This window comes from Myotis nattereri (genome assembly GCF_964212035.1).
Source record: "Myotis nattereri genome assembly, chromosome: 3".
Lineage (NCBI taxonomy): Eukaryota > Metazoa > Chordata > Mammalia > Chiroptera > Vespertilionidae > Myotis > Myotis nattereri.
The window spans coordinates 106,658,246-106,677,287 of record NC_138077.1 but is presented as its reverse complement, the minus strand read 5'-3'; the positions used below and the strand labels follow the sequence as shown (position 1 = coordinate 106,677,287).

General features: G+C 37.3%; 1 protein-coding gene across 1 annotated transcript in view; it reads left to right on the top strand.

Annotated features, from left to right (window-relative positions):
* Positions 1 to 834: 834 nt before the first annotated feature.
* CPB1 (carboxypeptidase B1) overlaps positions 835 to 19,042 on the top strand; it is a 163,673-nt gene continuing 145,465 nt past the window's right edge. The window contains exon 1 of the mRNA XM_081087457.1: positions 835 to 919. The gene's annotated coding sequence lies outside the window, so the exon portion shown is untranslated. The remainder of the gene's footprint in view (positions 920 to 19,042) is intronic.

Below are 19,042 nucleotides of genomic sequence, written 5' to 3'. Positions count from 1 at the left end.
ATGATGTGTAGAGTTTAAAAAAAATGTGGATATACACATTTATATGCATGTAAATATATTTTCTAAAAGTCCTAAAAGGATACATAAGAAACTATTAGTAGGAAGTAGCTCTGGGAAGTGGATCCAGAGAGACAATTGGAGAGGGCTAGGAAACATGTACTTTTAAAGTATACTCATCTGTAACTTTACATTTATCTCACATGCATATATTCTATGAACTACAAAAACAAAGATCTTTTAAAATATTGTTTAAGTTATGGTTCAATAACACTATAAGCTTTGTATTAAAAATAAGTATTTATCAAAGTTTAACTAGATTCACAAGTAAAAATCTAATCTATTATATTTTTTTAAATAGCTATTTTTGTTTTGTGGAATTGTGATCATTCATTTCTTATTTTTATTTTAATCTATTTTCTTACATTTCAATAATGCGTGTGCATTATTTGTATAAAACATTGAATCAATTTAAGTGCCACCATCCAGTGATAACCACACTTATATTTGGTGGTATATTTCTTATATTTAGTAGTTATGTCTACAGAAATGTCTTAGAATAAAACTGCACTATTTAACATTAAAATAGCCTACTTCTTATTCTCTAGTGTGTGTCTACTAGGGCTGGGGCGGATGTGGAGCAGAAGCAGAGGATGAGATTCCACGACAGGGTAGCCATTCAGTGCAGCCTGATTCTGTATAAAAAGATGTCCTCAGTGGGGACCAGATGACTTCATTCCCTCCAAAACCACTCATAAAATGTAGTGTTAATGCTTGCTCTGTAAATTACAAAATAAATCTGACGATATTTAGTGAATCTCACTAATTTTTTTCCAGATCTGGTATATCATAAATTGTTCTAAAATGGCTGGGCCTTTATCTGAGTAAGTCACTGAAGCCATCACAGAAGCTCTGCGTCCAGGTAAATACCTTCCACTTGTAGCACTGTATCTGCTAGGAGTTTTCTGTAACACATCAGCAGTAGAGGTAGCACAAGAAGCCACACAAATCCCTGTCCAGGGACAGAAACAGAAGAAGAAAGAAATTCCAGTCTTACCTATTCCTTCTAGTAGACAGCTTAAGAACACGTATGTACTCAGAGGAGTTTAAGTGCAAATGGTGTCAGGATATCCAGGTATAAACTGATGTTAAACCATGTGAAAGATCCGCAGTCCTTTGTGACAGGGACTGCCCTCCGAGTGGGGGATGGCTTTCCATGCAGCATAGCTCTGGGCTTTGGAAGATCCAGGAGAATGCTGTGCGCCCTCACTGCCACAAGATGGGAGAATTGTCATTGGAGATGCCCCATCATTGACTTCCAGAAGCACATAAACCTTAAAATTTGATCTGTTCACCTTCTGAAAAGCCACATGCCTCAGTCTCATTCTTACCAAGTCTCCCTTACTCCATTAAGAAATAGGGAAAATGGCACTATGAGGTTGGAGATAGAGGCTCCCTTTAATGCCCATGCTGGCTAAGGCCCTGGTAGGCAGGAGTCCCTAGAGTAACAGGGCATCACACTCAGAACCTTTGTTGGCCCAACTCCTGTCAAATGGGTTTCATACAAATAAAACTCCTGAATTTACCCAGCTTGCAATATTGATTTTCCTGATAAAAACTCAGCTCAAAGAACAAGCCCTCAGCTTTCCAAATAACAGGGGCGACACTCCCTAATCCCTCTAGGGTGAATGAAAAGAGTAGTTTCCCCCTTCTGATTATGTGTGATTGCACCTAATCAAAGTAGAAGGTAGCTAGGATGGGTGGTGGGAAGGTTGACAAACTTCCCTGGACTCTGTTATTTGCTGGATTGGCAAGTAGGAAATGCTTGCTGAAGGGCACTCCATGGTGGTGTTAGGAAACTATTTAGGACTGCTTTAATCTTGGAGATAAAAATAGCAACATTCCACAGAGTTCTGTTGCTGGAAATCTTTAGGGCTTTTTTTTTTTTTTTTTTTGGTGTGGTTAAGCCTAGGAAGCTACACTGCATATTTTCAGCAAAAATCCAACTCTGGAGAAAGTGTTTAAAATATATGTCCTAGTTAGGAAGACACTAAGGCATGAGCTTTATTTTACCTCCTAAGAGTACTTAGTAGAAGGAGCTCTTGGTCCCTAACAGCCCGTCTGCCTTGCCATGGAAGTAGTAGGACAGTGATGCCTGGAAAGGAGGCTGGGGCCAGCCGCCCTTTTGCATGTTGGAAGCCCTCAGTCTCTAACATTCACAATTACATTTTGCTTACAAGTAGCAAAACATTGAGGAAAACATTATGTAAAATGTAAAGCTTTTTCAAATTTTTAAGTTTGAGACGAATAAGCAAAACATGCTTAATTCTAGGTTATATTTTGTCAGTTAAAAAATCGATGCTGCCCCATGTGGGTGGCTCAGTGGTTGAGCATCAACCTATAAACCAGGAAGTCATGGTTCGATTCCTGGTCAGGGCACATGCCTGGGTTGTGAGCTTGATCCCCAGTAGGGGGGATGGGGGAAGTAGGCAATCAATGGTTCTCTCTCATCATTGATGTTTCTATTTCTCTCTTCCTCTACCTTCCTCTCTGAAATCAATAAAAATACTTTTTTAAATCGATGCTATACCAATTCTGCCACTAACTATAGCAATTTTACCTTTGGTTTCCTGTGAGATGATCTCCAAGGCCCCATCCCAGCCCATGGGCATTATATTGAAATACAAAAGGTATTTTCAGAAGGACCTTCTGAACTTTGTAATGTCCCTTTAACCAACTGACAACCACAGAACTCTGATCTCTTATTGATTTAAACCAGTAATGTGTAAACAGTATTTTAAACCTTGTTTTATAGGACCAAAAGAATTTTGGTTGAAATCTACTTATGAAAATGGGGGAAGCCTGATTAGGATAATTAAAAGAATAAAGACCATATTCAGTGGCTTAACACCTATAGACCTGCACTGTTCAGTATGGTTGCTATTTGCCACTATGGCTATTTTAATTTAAATATGAATTATTTATAATAAATTAAATTGAAACTTCAGTTCTGCAGTTGTATTAGCCACATTTCAAGTGCTCAGGAGACACATGAAGTCAGTGGCTGCACACTGGACAGCACAGATAGAGAGTATCTCTTCCATCATAGAGAGCCCTATTGGACAGTACTGTCTATACAAATTTATTAGGAAAGCAGCAGACTTCTATTGGTAAAAAGGCTGTATGCTTTCTTAAACTTATTTGGAAATTTAAAATCATTTTTAAATTCCAGTTTTCTGAGTAGTGGATTATCTGGTATTGGGTTCTCATAGGCACCCTTTTCTTTTTCCTGTTTATTTGCATATTAAAATACAGGAAATTAAGTCTTTCACGAAATGACACCTAAGTATCTTCAATATCAAATTTTCTCACAATCCAGTCAGCAGCAATAGAACTGATGTGTATAGATGTACCAAGGCAGCATGTTCAAAACACTGTCACCTGTACAGAATCTGCTCAGCTTTGAACACCCTCCAAGAGTCCAAACTTCTTATACATTTGGCAAATGGAGCAACATTTTGAAAATATAGCCTAGATTCCTTAGCTCCTTAGACCAGCTCTAAAAATAGCTGATAAGTTTCACAATTGCTATTCAAAAATTATTTTTGAGAAGTTCTTAAAGCTTTTTTTTTTTTTTTTTTTTTTTTACATCAGGCTTATCAAAATAAGTCACCCTTAGTAATCAAAAACTGTTCCATATGCTCGAACTGTTTTTAAAAACATACAGCAATATGGCCCTGGCTGGGTAGCTCAGGTGATTAGAGCATTGTCCCAATACACTAAGGCTGTGGGTTCGATCCCCAGTCAATGCACATACAAGAAGCAATCAATAAATGCATAAAGAAGTGGAACAACAAAGCAATGTTTTGCCCTGGCTGGTTTGGCTCAGTGAATAGAGCATCAGCCTGCAGACTGAAGGGTCCCAGGTTCGATTCTGGTCAAGGGCACATGCCCAGGTTGCAGGCTCAGTCCCCAGTAGGAGGCATGCAGAAGGCAGCCGATCAATGATTATCTCTCATCATTGATATCATTGATGTTTCTATCTCTCTCGGTCTCTCCCTTCCTCTCTGAAATCAATAAAAAATATTCTAAAAATATATACAGCAATATCATTTAAGAGAAAACAAATATAAATGTCTCAATTTACAGAACAAATTCATCATGTGAACAAAATTCTTTCCAAGAAGTCCCTGAAATCATTCAGAGTAGAGCCATTCCTTGGGCAGTGGTGTCTCCTAAGCATGACTGTTATCAGTCTAATGATACCTAGAACCATGTTAATATCATCTTGGAATTAACGTACCTACAATGTCTTTCTATAGAGAGGACGACACTGACATTGAAGCCACAAAGGCAGAGGCTTGCCAGAGCCATGCAGGCCATTACAGGGCTTCCAGGATGTGGTTCCAAACTGACAGCATCCAAGGAGCTTAAAAAAAATACTGCTGTCTTCGCTCTACCCCAGACTCCTGATTTATTCATTCAAGGGTGTAGCCTGGGCTCTGACACTTGGATATTCCCTGGTGATTCTAATATATGGACATGTTTGGGACTTGTCAAATAGAACTTATCAAATGGGAAAATTCAGCCCTGTAGGTTCCTGCCTTTTTAAAAAATCAGTAATTATAGTCATATTAGTGAATATCATTTTTGTCTAACAACCTATCTGTACAGCCTCTAGCTTACTGTTTCTAATTCACCATGGACTTTAAAAAAAATGCTAACTAAACCTGTTAAAACTGGATATAAAATAAAAATAAATCTGTGCTCAGTGAGAATCAGGTTCCTTCATCAGCATACACTTTGGTATAGTCTTAGCATCTTAAAAGCCTTCGTCAGGTGCAGCCAATTAGGGAAACAGTATGGCAATTTCTTATACAGTGGGGCCTTGACTTATGAGTGTCCCGACTAACGAGTTTTTTGAGATACCAGCTGTCTCTCCACCCATTTTTTTGCATTGAGTTGATAGAGTAATTTGAGTTAACGAACTCGGTCTCGGAACGAATTAAACTCGTAAGTCAAGGCCCCACTGTAAACTTAAATAAATGCTTATTAACCAAGCTCCCCTACTTTCTGGTATTTACCTAGGAAACATGAAAATATATGTTCACACAAAGACTTAAACATGAATGTTTATAACAGCTTCTCTCATAATTACCGAAAACTGGAAACAATCCAAATGTCCACCCACAGGGAAATGGAAAAAGACACTGTGCTCCATCCACATGATAAAATGCCACTTAGAAAAAAATAAAAAATAAAATAAAATGCCACTCGGCAGTGAAAAGAGCAAACTAGGGCTACACCCAGTAAAAGAAGCATGCAGAATATGTTACATGCTGTGCGATTCCATTTACATGACAGTCTGAAAAAGGCAATGCTATTGGGACAGAACCAATCAATGACTGCAAGGACTGGGGTTGGGAGGAGGGGAGGAGGAGTATAAGGGATTTTGGAGGGTGATGAAAATATTCTGCATATTGACTGTAATGGTAATTAAACAGATGGGTACATTTATCAAAACTCATCAAACTATACACCTTAAAAGGTGTGTGTGTGTGTGTGTATCTGACTTTAGAAGAGTATGTAAAATAATTATAACTTTTTAAAGTCAGAGGTTATTGATTTCTTAAAAATTGTGAAAAGAGGTACACAGTTATGTTGAGCTAATATATGGCTGTTGGCTTTTTTTTACCTCTATCACTGACCTCTCTGAGTAAGAAACACTAAAAAAGATGTAGGGTCTTTTTCAAAGGCCAATATTTCTTTCTTACTATTTATATCCTGTAAGATTTTATTTTTCTACAATTACAGAAAGATCTCCATTATATTGGCTAAAGCTGATTTATGTTTTTTAGGCAATTGGAAAGCAAAGCAAAATAAATCTTAGACCACTTATTTCTTCTTTTTTTATGAAAATGTACAAGATATTAGTAGTCTCCATTTTTATTTCCAAATTATGTATATCACAATAATGGTAGTTTGTTTTTTATTTTAATTAATATAATCACCCCATTATAGTATATTCTTCAAGTTCTCAGTCACCATTTTCCACTGATAGGATCCTGTTATTAAAATGCCAGTCTCAGTTACTTTCCAGTCACTTATACCTACTAGTTTAATTATATTTGGCTTCTGGACTAATAGTTGTGTGTTACACAAAGCAGAAAGTTAAAAACAAATTTGTCTTTGAGTCATTGAAGCATCAAATATTTGAAATAGCTATATAACTGGCTGTGGCAAAGGTATATAAATATTCAGCCAATGTTCTATTTGCACACTTAGAAGTATCCTTTTTCAATGAAATCATAAATAATTTTTATGATTTCAAAGTTCGAACCCAATTTGTAAATGTCAAATATGAGTCCTAGAGTCTTACTAATGAAAGAGAAGACAAAGTAAACATTAGCAATGTGTGGAATGTTTTTCAATAAAAAAAATTATATCTTTTTGTAGAGTGTACCCCAAATAACTTATTATTCTACATAAATATTGTTCCTAGGTTTGACTAATATACATAGCACATAACTAACTATGTAGGGGACTAATTTAAATGATATTACTGTTAATATTTTCAACAATTAAAAGAGAATTAGCCTCTAAATTCAAAGACTCTGTTTTGTTGGCAGAAAGAGTTTTTGACTAGTACTAAAAGTGTTGTCATATTCTCCCTTTAACTAGTTGGTAATTCTCATAAAGACATTTAAGAAGATTGAAACATATAGGAGTAGTTTTTTAAATTCCAGAAAGGTCTAGGATATCTTAGAAATGTAATAATATAGTGCATACCTGGCAGAAGGTAACCAGTTATCTGAAATTAGGTCTTTGCACCTTTTCAGAATGTAAACAAATGATAAAATCACCCAGGTGGTCCTAGGACAGACAACAGGAATAATGTCATACCACAAGTCCAACATCCAGTCAGGAGCAGTCTTCCTCCTCCTCTCATCCAGGCAAAGCCAAAATACTTTTACACACAGCAGGGGCCACAGTAGAAAGCAAACAGCTGCTGTAGATAAAACCAGGCAGTAGGTCAAGGCTATCTCTTGACCTAGAGCCTGAGCCTTGGCCACTCAGTGATGCTCTCAGGTCAAAGAAGAAGAATGTGGGTGTTTTGCTGCCTCCTGGTCCCTCCAGTGGGTTCAGTGTACAGAGCAGAAGGAAAAAACAACTGAGTGTGTTCTTTAACAATGCAATGCAAGAAGTCCAACCTGCTTTGGCAGTGTGAAAACAACGCAAATTAGTCACTAATGATAACAGCTTCTCATGTGATATATGTGACACTAATAGACTAGACATCTTTTATTCAATTAACCATTAATGAACACCTGTCTTCATTTTATACAGAGCATGTTTATCTATATACAATAGGACAGAGCAGGACATTGGAAATGGCCTTGTGGGAAGTTTTAGCCCACAATACATCAGCTTGGTTTGGGGCAACTGACGTAGTAGTAGTCTCTTCTTACATTTCTGCTAGGATTTAAAATTAATTAGATGGATAGACAGACAAAACATACCATCTGAGTTAAAGAAGGAGAAATGGAGTATGTACCAGTTAAGTAAAAGAAAAGTTATACTATGAATAAAACAATAAATGCCAATAAATTTAAAAAATTAGTTTAGCTTGCTTAGGATAGGACAAATTTAATAGACTTATTCGACATCTTAAAATGAAGAGATCTATGTAATCATTTTTTTTATTTTTATCTATTTAGGAGGATGTTTTTATATCTTTAACTTTTATATTTAATCACTTTTTTTTTAGTTTCTATGTTATCATCTATCAATACATATTGGCTGATTTTATATATATATAGCTAACCATCCCAAGAGGATGTAATTCTGCAGTCCTTATCAGCAGTTCATCATGCCAATTAAGAACCCTTAGGCTAAGTAAAATAATTCATCTCACAGGAAACTTTTATTCAATATGTATAATTAGTTTTAGTTAACTGTATTAATGAAATGCCACAAATCAATTAGGTTTGAAATAATCAGATGTTGGGGATCCAAGAGAGGCCATGTCTCTCACAAGAGGGGAAGGTGATACACAATTTAGTTGGAAAGCAAATGTAATTAGATTTGATCAGTTGAGTATTTCTGTCCTGATGTGGAGTCAGGCACATACCCAAGCCTAAGTATATAGTTGAAAATGGGTAGAAAAAAATGTTATAACCTAAAAAATGTCTTCATGGTCCTATTGGCCACAAACTGACAGCTGAAATGGGCCTTGGAAACTACAGGTAAACAGGTTTTCTTCAGACTGGCCTGTGGTTTAAATTCCATTTTTATCTGAATACCTTTAAGTAAGATTGTATATGAACATACTAATCACAGACCCCACCACTCCCTAATGCCTTATATTGGGTGCTTCACACATTTATTTAACTGCCCAGATCCTGAGGACATTTCAGTTTGCAACATTCCTGACCTAGAAGTTTATTATTTAAAGGGTGTGGGGTAATCCTAAAGTTTCTTTTCTCTTAATCTGAAATAGAAATATCAAAGAAATGTCATGAGAGTAAGAATCCTGAAAGAATTACATTAAATACAAGTTACTCCTATTTAGACTGCTGTTTGCAACAGATTCTGCTGTGATACATTTAGTAAGTATTTTTGTTAGACACCTACATGCCAGTCACTGTTCTCAGCACTGAGGATGAAGTGTGAGCAAAGCAGACAAAAAACCTGGCCTCAGAACTTAGTCCCAGTGCACGTCGACAGAGAAACAATCAAGTCAAATACGTAATACAGCAGACTGGATGACCCGGAGAATGGGAATAGAACTCGGAAGCAGTGAGAGGGGAAGGGGCAGTTTTAAATGGGTATTTAGAGAAAGCCTCCTTAGCAAGGTGGAGGGAACTCTATGGAGTCTGGGGGAAGATTGTTCTGGACAGAGGGTAGAGCAAACACAAAGGCCCTGAGGCAGTACTGTGCCAGAATATTCAAGCACAGCAAATAGGCCAGTGTCCTAGAAACCATACAAAAAGAAACCTGTGGGGTTTTTTATATATATGTTTTTATTAATTTCAGAGAGGAAGGGAAAGGGAGAGAGAGATAGAAACATCAATGATGACAGAGAATCATTGATCATGGCTGCCTCCTGCAGGCCCCCAACTAGGGATCGAACCCACAAGCCAGTCATGTTCCTGACAAGGAATCAAACCATTAACTCCTGGTTCATAGGTCGATGCTCAACCACTGAGCAACACCAGCCAGACTGAAAACCTGCATTTGATGTCAGTTCCTCCTGAATACTCAACTGATTTCTTTAGTGCCTTTGGTATACTTCAAAAGACTTTGCCTGTCACTGACCTTAACCCCATGTTTCTGGGCCTTAAAATAAAACTCTTCAACAACAGAGAGTTAGGGTTGCATGACATTGCCATTAGATTGCTTCTAATAATAATCCTTATTCTTAGACAAAAACACCAATGAACTTAAGTCCTAGGGATACCATGGAATGTGAAATAATTTCATATACCAGTTATTCCATTTAAATTACTGTATCTTCAAGTCCAACATAAAGAATTCTAAACAAAAAGATACAGTTGGAATTGTATATGTGGCATTCATCCACATGTAACTAGGAATAAAATTATTTAATGGAAAATCTCAAATTCAACCAACTGTAAATATGTAGGGTGCTCTGAGTGAGAAGGAACAATCACAACGTTGTGCTATTTTTTTTCTTTTTTATTTTTTTTATATTTCATTGATTTTTTTACAGAGAGGAAGGGAGAGGGATAGAGAGTTAGAAACATCGATTAGAGAGAAACATTGATCAGCTGCCCCCTGCACATTCCCCACCGGGGTTGTGTCCGCAACCAAGGTACATGCCCTTGACCGGAATCGAACCTGGGACCCTTGAGTCTGCAGGCCAACACTCTATCCACTGAGCCAAACTGGTTAGGGCTGTGCTATTTTTAGTGTCAGTGTTTTCTCATTATCCCCATGCTTTTTCTTTTCTTTCTTTTTCCTGTTCTGCTATTCTTCAAAATTTCCTAATGAGGATTAGGAAGCCGGTGTATTTAACAATTTGTATTTCCAGGTAGGAAACAAGAAAATGAAGACTAATAGTTTCTCTGCTGATAACTTGATTTTCTAAGCTCCTCTCCTACCAGTTACTAATTCTAGCAGATAGGGACAAAGAAAAGACAACCATCTGTGATGCCATGCTTTCCCCACATGCACCAGTTTTTTAACTGCTTTACAGGCCCCGAAGAGTGAAAAATGAGAAGTAATCATGAATAGAATGAGGGGAAACATGCAGTTTTCTTTATTCTAGAAAAGCAATACTCAATGGCTGGTAAACAATGCTACAGTAAACATTTTGTACATTTTTGGCACATGTGGAGAGTTTTAGGGTATGTACATATGAAAATGCTGGTTTGATTTCCAAAGAAGTGGTGATATAAGAAGGCTCGTGGAAACTAGGCTATGCCAAGTTGACAGAAAGATGTGGTTTCGAGGCCTTAACTGCCAGTGTGTGGCTGGCTTTTAACTGAAACGTGACCCCAAAAGAGCTTTTGGGGCAATTTCAGGTCTTAGGGCTCATAAATGATAGGAACAGACAGGGATTTATTTCTCAGTGCCCCTCATATCACTGACATTCCATAAAATCAACCTTGCAAGGAGCTAGGATGTTTTGAGAATATACAATAGATAACTTTAAGGGAGAGGTTTTCCTTCTCTCACACAAAAACGTGAGAGTTGGTTTGAATTTATGGGACCTCTGTCCAGGCAAGTGTCTCCGACTTCAGGATGCACCTCCTTTGTAACTCCAAGGCTTCCTTGGGAATTGCTGCATCAAGGCCAAACTGCCAAGTTGAGTCCTCCTCCAGGTAAAGCCTTTTTACTTGTATATCCGTAGCTAGTCTTTGTTTTCTTTGGTGCTCATTGCAAAATTCAGCAATTCTAATTCTAAATCCAAATAGTATTGGGAAGGAAAGCTAGTTAAAATAATGTCTGAAATTGAGTCAGTATTCTGTCCCTAGGAAAAAGCTAGTCACAGCTTCTTTCTCCCACAGAAATTTCTGCTGAAAAGAGAGACCATACAGGGAAAACGATTGCTCGGAGTAATGAAAGGGTTGAAAATAGCATTTTGAGCATGATTATGTTGTTTTCATTCCCTGAGGTTGAACAAATTCTTAACTTTAGTTTTTTTAATGGCACTGAAAATAATTTCTTTCTAGTTGACTCTTACTTCCCTGCAATATTTTGTCTTGTTAATTGGGTAGAGTCACAAATTTAAGTCATCATCCAGAAAAGAAAGAAATAAGTCAGACTTAAAGTAATCTAAATGGCAGATCTTCGCACTCAAAAATAAATAAATAAAAACCTCAGATCCAGGATGAATCATCCTTGAAACTCTCCAAACTTTCCATCCAGTTTTATGGGTGAAAACTGTGGGAGACAAGTTTGGGAAGCATCCAGTGCCAGGTACTGTTTCATACATAGAATCTTATTTACTTCTCACAGTAACACTTAGAGGCAACTATGATTACTGTCATTGTATTATATTGCTATTTGATAAGTGTAGACAAAAAGGATCAGAGAAAACCATAGTTAACATCTATTCATTGGACATTTACTAGGTCAGACCCCTCATTTGCCTTTTTTTACTTAATCCACCAAAACAATAACAACAACAACCCCTACAGGCCGGCTTCTCTCATTGGTTTCATTTTTTCACAGACACTGAGCCTAAGGGACCACATTGCTAACCACTACCAGAATCAGACTAGAATTGGGGACTGACTCCACGGTCCTAGTTGTGACCATTTCTCTCTGAGATGTAACCCATCAAATTCTCCAGAGCCTGAGATTTTCCTGTTGCTATTTTAAATTAGGTACTATACTATCGGTATTATTTTTTAACATATACATATGTATACAAGTGAACACTGTTAATATTTAATTATAGGTTTATACTGATATTGGATGCAAGTATAAGCTAGACTTATTTTAAATAATAGAAGAGTCAGAAGCTCTGAAAGGTATATTCAGGTTTGGGTAAAACATGTTTATCTGTTACATTTCAGTGAGAAAATTGTTAACTCATATGCCACCAGCCATACACAGAAATGCAACTTAACTATTCTAAGTAATGTGGTCAGTGGTACACATGACTGCACTGGGAACTAGTTTCCTTCTGCTGTAGAATTGATCAGTTGAATTATGTAGACAAGAAGGGTAAATCATTATTAAAATTATCTTGAGTCCTAGATTTGAGACCTATATAAAACACTAGGTAATTTGCCTGTGAATGCATCAAAAAACACTTTTTAAAGGGATTGGGATAGGTTATTTTCTCCTCTGTTAAATATTAGCCTTTGAAATGAATCCAGCTGATCTGCTAAGTAACACTTGCAAATTGTTGTGTTTTAATAAAGTGACAGACAGAAGCCACACTCGGCCTGCTTCTGTTTCTGGAGGTGGCACAGACCAGGGGCATTATGCAATCATGCCTTTTAAAAGGAGGGAGTCTATTAGCTCACACCTTGCCTGGCAACAAATGTAGCCACTTACTCCAAAGGCAGGCATAATTAGAATCTATGAAAATCTAACATCAGAATCCCAAACCCCTGGTGCAATACTCAGTAAATTACAGCTTTTATGTCTGTAATATTTGCAACCATTGCGTTTAAAAATGTGAATTCATGAGTGTTCAATGTGTTAGGAGTCCTGTGCTATAAGACTATGGAAAGAAAGGTTTCATCATTATCAGGTGTTCTGTAAATGGGGCACCACATTTGGATTTCTGGAGGGCTCAGAGCTGCACCACCACTCACTGCTGGAAGAGGGCCAACCCAAATGGGCTACTCTTGTGAAAATCCTGGGGCCAGCAGGGGACACAGTGAAAACTTGCGAGAGCCACTAGCAATCATCGATTCTATTATAGCATTAACCAGGCAAGCCCAGGCTCATGCATTAGTTTATAACATTTTAGCAGATCCTTATAAATTAAGATTGAGAGAACATTAATTTTTAATCTATATTGGCTGACCAGTAAAAGAAAATATTATTTTAAAACACTCTTAAATGTTGTAAAATTGGTGTTTTAAATGAGCTAAACTGAGAATTAATTAAATCACTTTAACTTTTTTGTTGCAATAAGAAAATACTTTAAAATTTCAAGTTAAACATAGAGGTCTTAAAATACATTCTGGAAAACTATTTTGCAGAAAATATATATTGTTCCTCTGATTGCGACTGGCCATTGATTTCTGAGTTTCAGAGCATAAAGTTGTGCTCAGCTGTCCAGCAATAGCAGTGAAGACTTGGCCCCTTCAGAATGGAAGGATCCCTATTAGTTTTTCTCCTTCGTCTCCTAGTGTTGTAATTTTTATTCCATGGTGTTGTCTCTTTAAAAGATTTTAAATCTTAAAACAGAGAAATAGGTATTGACATTGAGAGCATAAAATCCCAGCCTGCTGGGTATGATGTCTTTAAATAGGTAATACAGACCTCTAGTGGTGGAACAGTCTGACCGCCTCTGCAAGGCAGGAGCAAGTGCCAGCATTTTAAGGAGAAAAAAAAAACAGTTGTTAGTTAAAATTATTCATGTTGCAAAACTCACATATTTCATACAAACAAAAAAGGTAAGAATATGCTTCAAGGGAAGGTGGAATACTTCCCATCATTTTTAATGCTCCTTAATTCTCCTTAAATAAGCAAGAATCTTTCCACCAAAGATCCAGCAAGAAATTTGCATCTGTATTGAGTCTTCTAAAAGATTAACATCCAATCCATATATAAATGGAGCTGACAGATATTTGTTATGTGAAATAGGTTTTGTTTTCCTATCTTCACAGTTTTGCCTCAGTGGGACCCTTGCTCTGAATTTTGAGGGCTATTCATGGAAATGCAGGAAACCCTCACACAGCCACAGCTTGGCTGTGTTATTCCAGGTCTCTCCCTGGCCAGCCACACTTCACTGGGGCAAGCTCAGCAATTGGGGTAGCTCTCCAGTCTACAGAAGGGACAAACTCTTGGATCCATGAGCAAGCTTAAGTGATTGCTAACAGTCCTGGACTAGTGCTTCTCAAACTTAAATGGATACACAAATCACCTTGTTGAAATGCAGGCGATTCAGTGGTAGGGCCTGAGAGTGCTTTGCTAGGGAGCTCCCAGATGATGCAGATACTCTCCTCTAGGACCACACAGGGAGTAACAAGGAGACTCTAGCACCGGTTTATTATGCTTTTTGTTTTTACTGATCTCTTCATCTTTTTTGTTTTTACTTTAATGGCATCTCTTAAATTTTAATTTTTGAATTTATAAAACTTTTAAAATTCCCTTTTACTTAACTATGTACAAATATCTTTGAGAACCTGTTAATCAAACTAGGTCAAGTTGCTCATATGTTGTAAACATCTATTTAGTATCATCTGTTTCTGTTGGTGAGTTCCTGGGTAGTTGTGAGCCCCCCTCTAAGCACTGAGGTCATTAGGCACTTATAACCACAATTAAATGTATGGTTAGCCATATTGGATGAAGGGGTAAGACCTGGTTTTGTGCATGTTGAAAACCTATGAAAGGCCCAAAACAACATCCACATTATAAAATGGGGCAGAATAAAAAGCACAAACTGAAACCATAAGAATCAACAGATCAGAGTCAAAGTCTTGGAAAATATAATTTTTCAGACAAAATCTATTATAATTCCATCATCTAAATTACTTCCTATAATAGCATGTTGTCAACCTTAATTTTGAAGCACATAATTTTAGAACTTATGTCACAGGGTAGCCTTTAAAAGCCTCTTGCAAACTTCCAACATCTAGTTTCAAGTAAAAAATAATATATTAGCAAGCTGTAGCATGGAGTACATAAATTATCATCATTGCCTTGCATGAACGGTAATTCACAGGTCTGGTTCGACACAACTTAGATGAAATAATTAACTATGTACAGTACTTAACAGTATAAAAGTAATTAATCTAGCTGCCTCATACTGGTTTGGCCTAAAAAACATGCAATAAAAAAGGCATACAATTTTATTATTTCCTCACTCTGGTTACTACTCTAGTAAGTTGGATTTTAATATGACAGGAGAAATATATCTTTCCTTTTAAAAAATCACTATTTTCAAAAGTCAATATACTGATTATAAGCTAATGAGATCCATATATTTATAATGGTGGGCAGATGTTCTCAATTAGTATTCTATGCAGTCTGATTCACAAGAGTTTGGTGAAAATGATCATCTATTTTAAATAAGGTGTAAATAAGAAAAAATTTGATTTTTTTAACTGTAAATCACATAGACTCTGTTGATGGTACCACAATTGTGTTGTGGCATAGCTTTGGCAAAATGTTTCAGTTAAACATGGTGTGTGCTCCATGGGTTCTGGGAGGAGACAAGTTGTCTTTTGACCTGTAGTCCCTTTACCAGCAGGCTCACAAGGTAAAGAGCAGGGTCATTATTTAGGATAAGAGCAACCACTAAGACAAGTATTCCTGTTTGGGCAGGAGAAAAGGACTCAGGTGATTCCTGCTAGAAGGGAGATGCATCCCATTCAGGTGTTGTTTTAAAATCCACTCTCAGTGTATGAACACTTCTTTGCCTAACCTTATAGACTGTGACATTCTCTCCCTGTATGATTCCATTGATTAAGTATTATGTTATTATCCCCATTTCATAAATAGGCAAAGAAGAAGAAGAGGCTGAGTAATTCTTCCAAAATCAAATAGCACAAAAGATATAGGGTCAAAAGTAAAAACCAGAGTCTTCTTCTTCAAGCGAGCCAGGATGGAGTAACAGGGATTACCTTCTCACCTAAAATAACAACTAAAAATTGAGAGAGAGAGAGAGAGAGAGAGAGAGAGAGAGAGAGAGAGGGGGGGGGGGGAGGGAGGGAGAGAACGAACACATAGGAAAATCTGAAATCTGAAACAATGGTTTTCAGGGCAGTGGATATCAGACAACAAAGGGCAGTGATCTCTGAGGGATGGGAAGCAAAGGAAGGTGAGCCCTGTGATTGCCCCAGCTCACTGCCCAGAGGGAGTTTCCAGCATAGCACAGGGAAGGAGAATCCAGGAGGAGCTCCAATATCTCCCTGGGTTGAGAAGATGGAGTTGGAAGTCCAGAGAGGTAAGGAGCTAGAGTCCACAGGGCAGAGTACCAGAGAATAGAGAACTTTACAGAGAAAGAGCCCAGAGATCTGCAAAGGGGCCTTTGGGTTTCAGTGCTTGTGTGTGAGTAATCACCCAAAAGGATTAGAAGGAACAATCCCCAGAGATCATCCAGAGCCAGAAAATAGTTCCTGTTCCCACAGGCTGGAGTGCAAAAACCTCATAATTCATGGGACATCAGATAGCATACTCAGAAGGGTTTTGTCTCAGGAATGGGAAAATATCAGCCGTAGACTAAGTTCTGCTCTGGTTTTACCTAACAAAGCCCAAAAGCCAAATATAAAGGGATTAAACTATTTGCAAGTAATTGCTTCCCAGAGCAAAAGCTGGAAAATTTTTATAGGAATACAAAAACATCCAATACCAAACAAGGCAAAATTCACAGTGTTTAGCATCCATTCAAAAATCACCAGGCATGTGCCCTAGCTATATAGCTCAATTGGTTAGAGCGTCATCCAATATACCAAGGTTGCAGGTTCAATCCCTGGTCAGAGCACATATAAGGATCCACCAATGAATGCATAAATAAGTGGAATAACAAATATATTTCTCTTATCTTCCCTCCCTCTCTCTCCTTTCCTATAACTCTCTAAAGATCAATTTTTTTAAAAAACTTACCAGGCATGCAAAAAGCCAGGAAAATGCAATCCATAAAGAGAAGAAAAAAAGCAATCAATGGAAAAAGACCTAGTAATGACACAGGTGATAGAATTAGTACACAAGGACATTAATGATAATTATAACTGAATTCCATATGTTTAAGAAGCTAGAGGAAAGAAAGTCTGAACATGTTAAGTAGAGACATGGAAGACATAGAAAACACTGAAATTGAATCTCTAGAGATGAAAACTACAATGTCTGAGATGAAAACTCCAATCAGGACTTCAGATGTCAAGACCATGTTCCTTCCACTGCCTCCACAATATTCTTCCCTGGATCCCGAGTTTGATCTTATCAGCCCAATACGTAATACCTGCTTAATACTAAAAGTCCTAGGTGAATGCTCCCCTTAAGAGAGCAGGAGGATGTTACCAGTTAAAGACAACAAAGTTCCTCAGGCCATCATGTGTGCCCTTTCCACATCACTTTGATACATTCCCACAGCCTGTCTCTGGTTCATGGAGCAGGTTCCACTTTCCATGGACTGACATGGAAAGGAGCTGCTAGAAGTTCTCAACATGGCACTGTCTGAGTTACAAGAATGTGGATGGTACCAAATCCTATATATACTGTGTCCTTTCCTATACTTAAATACCTATGATGAAGTTTGGTTTATAGGCACAGTAAGAGATTAACAATAAAACTAATAATAAAATAGAACAATTATAGCAGTTATGTGAATGTGGTGTCTCTTTCAAAATATATTGTCTTATTCTCACTCTTCTTGTGATGATATTAAACCACAAAATGCCTATATGATGAGATGGGGTGAGGTGAATGACATAGGCACTGATGTAGTGTTGGGCTATTGTTGACTTTCTAACAATACATCAGAAGCAGGATCATCAAGCCATGACAATGTCAATGGTTGATTGTCAGGAGCAGGTAAGGTTGATGGTTGAAGAAATTTAATATTTTTGGACCACACTTGACATGGGTAACTAAAACCACAGAAAGTGAAATCATGGATAAGAAGAAACTACTGTGATTTGAAAAGGCATACAATTTTATCTCTTTACATAAAATTAAAATGGAAATTAGTACTTTTGTTCTTCCCCATCCAATGTACTGTGTATAAAATAATGAATTGTGTTCTTCCAGCCAATGAAGCAATTAACCAAAATGTACATTTTTTTTTACAGAATTCAAAATATAGTCATGAGAATTAAACTACTTTTTCAGCAAAGATGAAAAATCAACTTGTCCAGGAAGTTTTATTAGAGCTGGTGTACCAAGACATGTACATGCTAGCCAAGTGTTACAGTTCATTAGAAACATCCTATATCCACCCAGAATTAATCCAGTGAAAGTCCCTCAATCAATGTATTCTCCTGATCAATAGCAGATATGTTCTCTTTATCTGTTTCTGCTTGTGTTCCTAAACCTTCAGTGAATGGATTTGGAGAATATATTAGTATAAAAACACGAAGGTAATTTTGCGACACAAATGTGCAGATAATATGCTTAGAGCATCACAGTTCACTTTAGATAGTGAAGCTTTAAAAAATAAATATCTTTTAGCAATTACTAAACATCTTTTAAAATTTAACCTCATCACTAATTATGTGACCAGGACATTGGATCAGTGTGGCTCTGGGAAATAGCATCAGTCCCTTTCACTTTAGAAAACCTTTTGGGCACTAAATGATTCTTTTAAATGCATATTAAAACAATATGCAAGAATACCGAAATATCTCAGATTCTGTGCTATATTCACCCATGTGGAGACATCACATTAGTGAAACACAACAAAAGCTCTAAAAGATATAATGGTATCTTTAACAATATAGAAAATGAAAAGAGAAAAATCAGTTGCTGGCAGGAACAATGAAGTGAAAGGTGACATGCAGCCTGCCGCTCTGAAAGTTGTTGCACTGCGCTCCATCCATCTCCTGCACACCCAAGTGGGGCAGCCCAGCTGTATGGGAGCAGGGGTGAATAATAACCTCATCCAGTCACACCTCTGCTTTCCTATTACCTCCATCCCCTCCGTCATGAATTGTGGAAATGGAAGGAGGGGATGTCTAATCAAGACAGACTTAAGGTATTTAGTGCAGTTTAAAAACATTGCAACACAGGTCTGCAGCATCTTGCAGGAGCTTACAGTCTGTTTCTCAGTTGTAAAAATAGGTGGTTGGCCTACATCCTATGTTGTAAATTGGCAGCCCTTGGACCAGATTTGATTTTAGTTCAACACAGTGTTGCTTTTTTTCCCCACCTGCACGAGTTGAAAACACTTCAA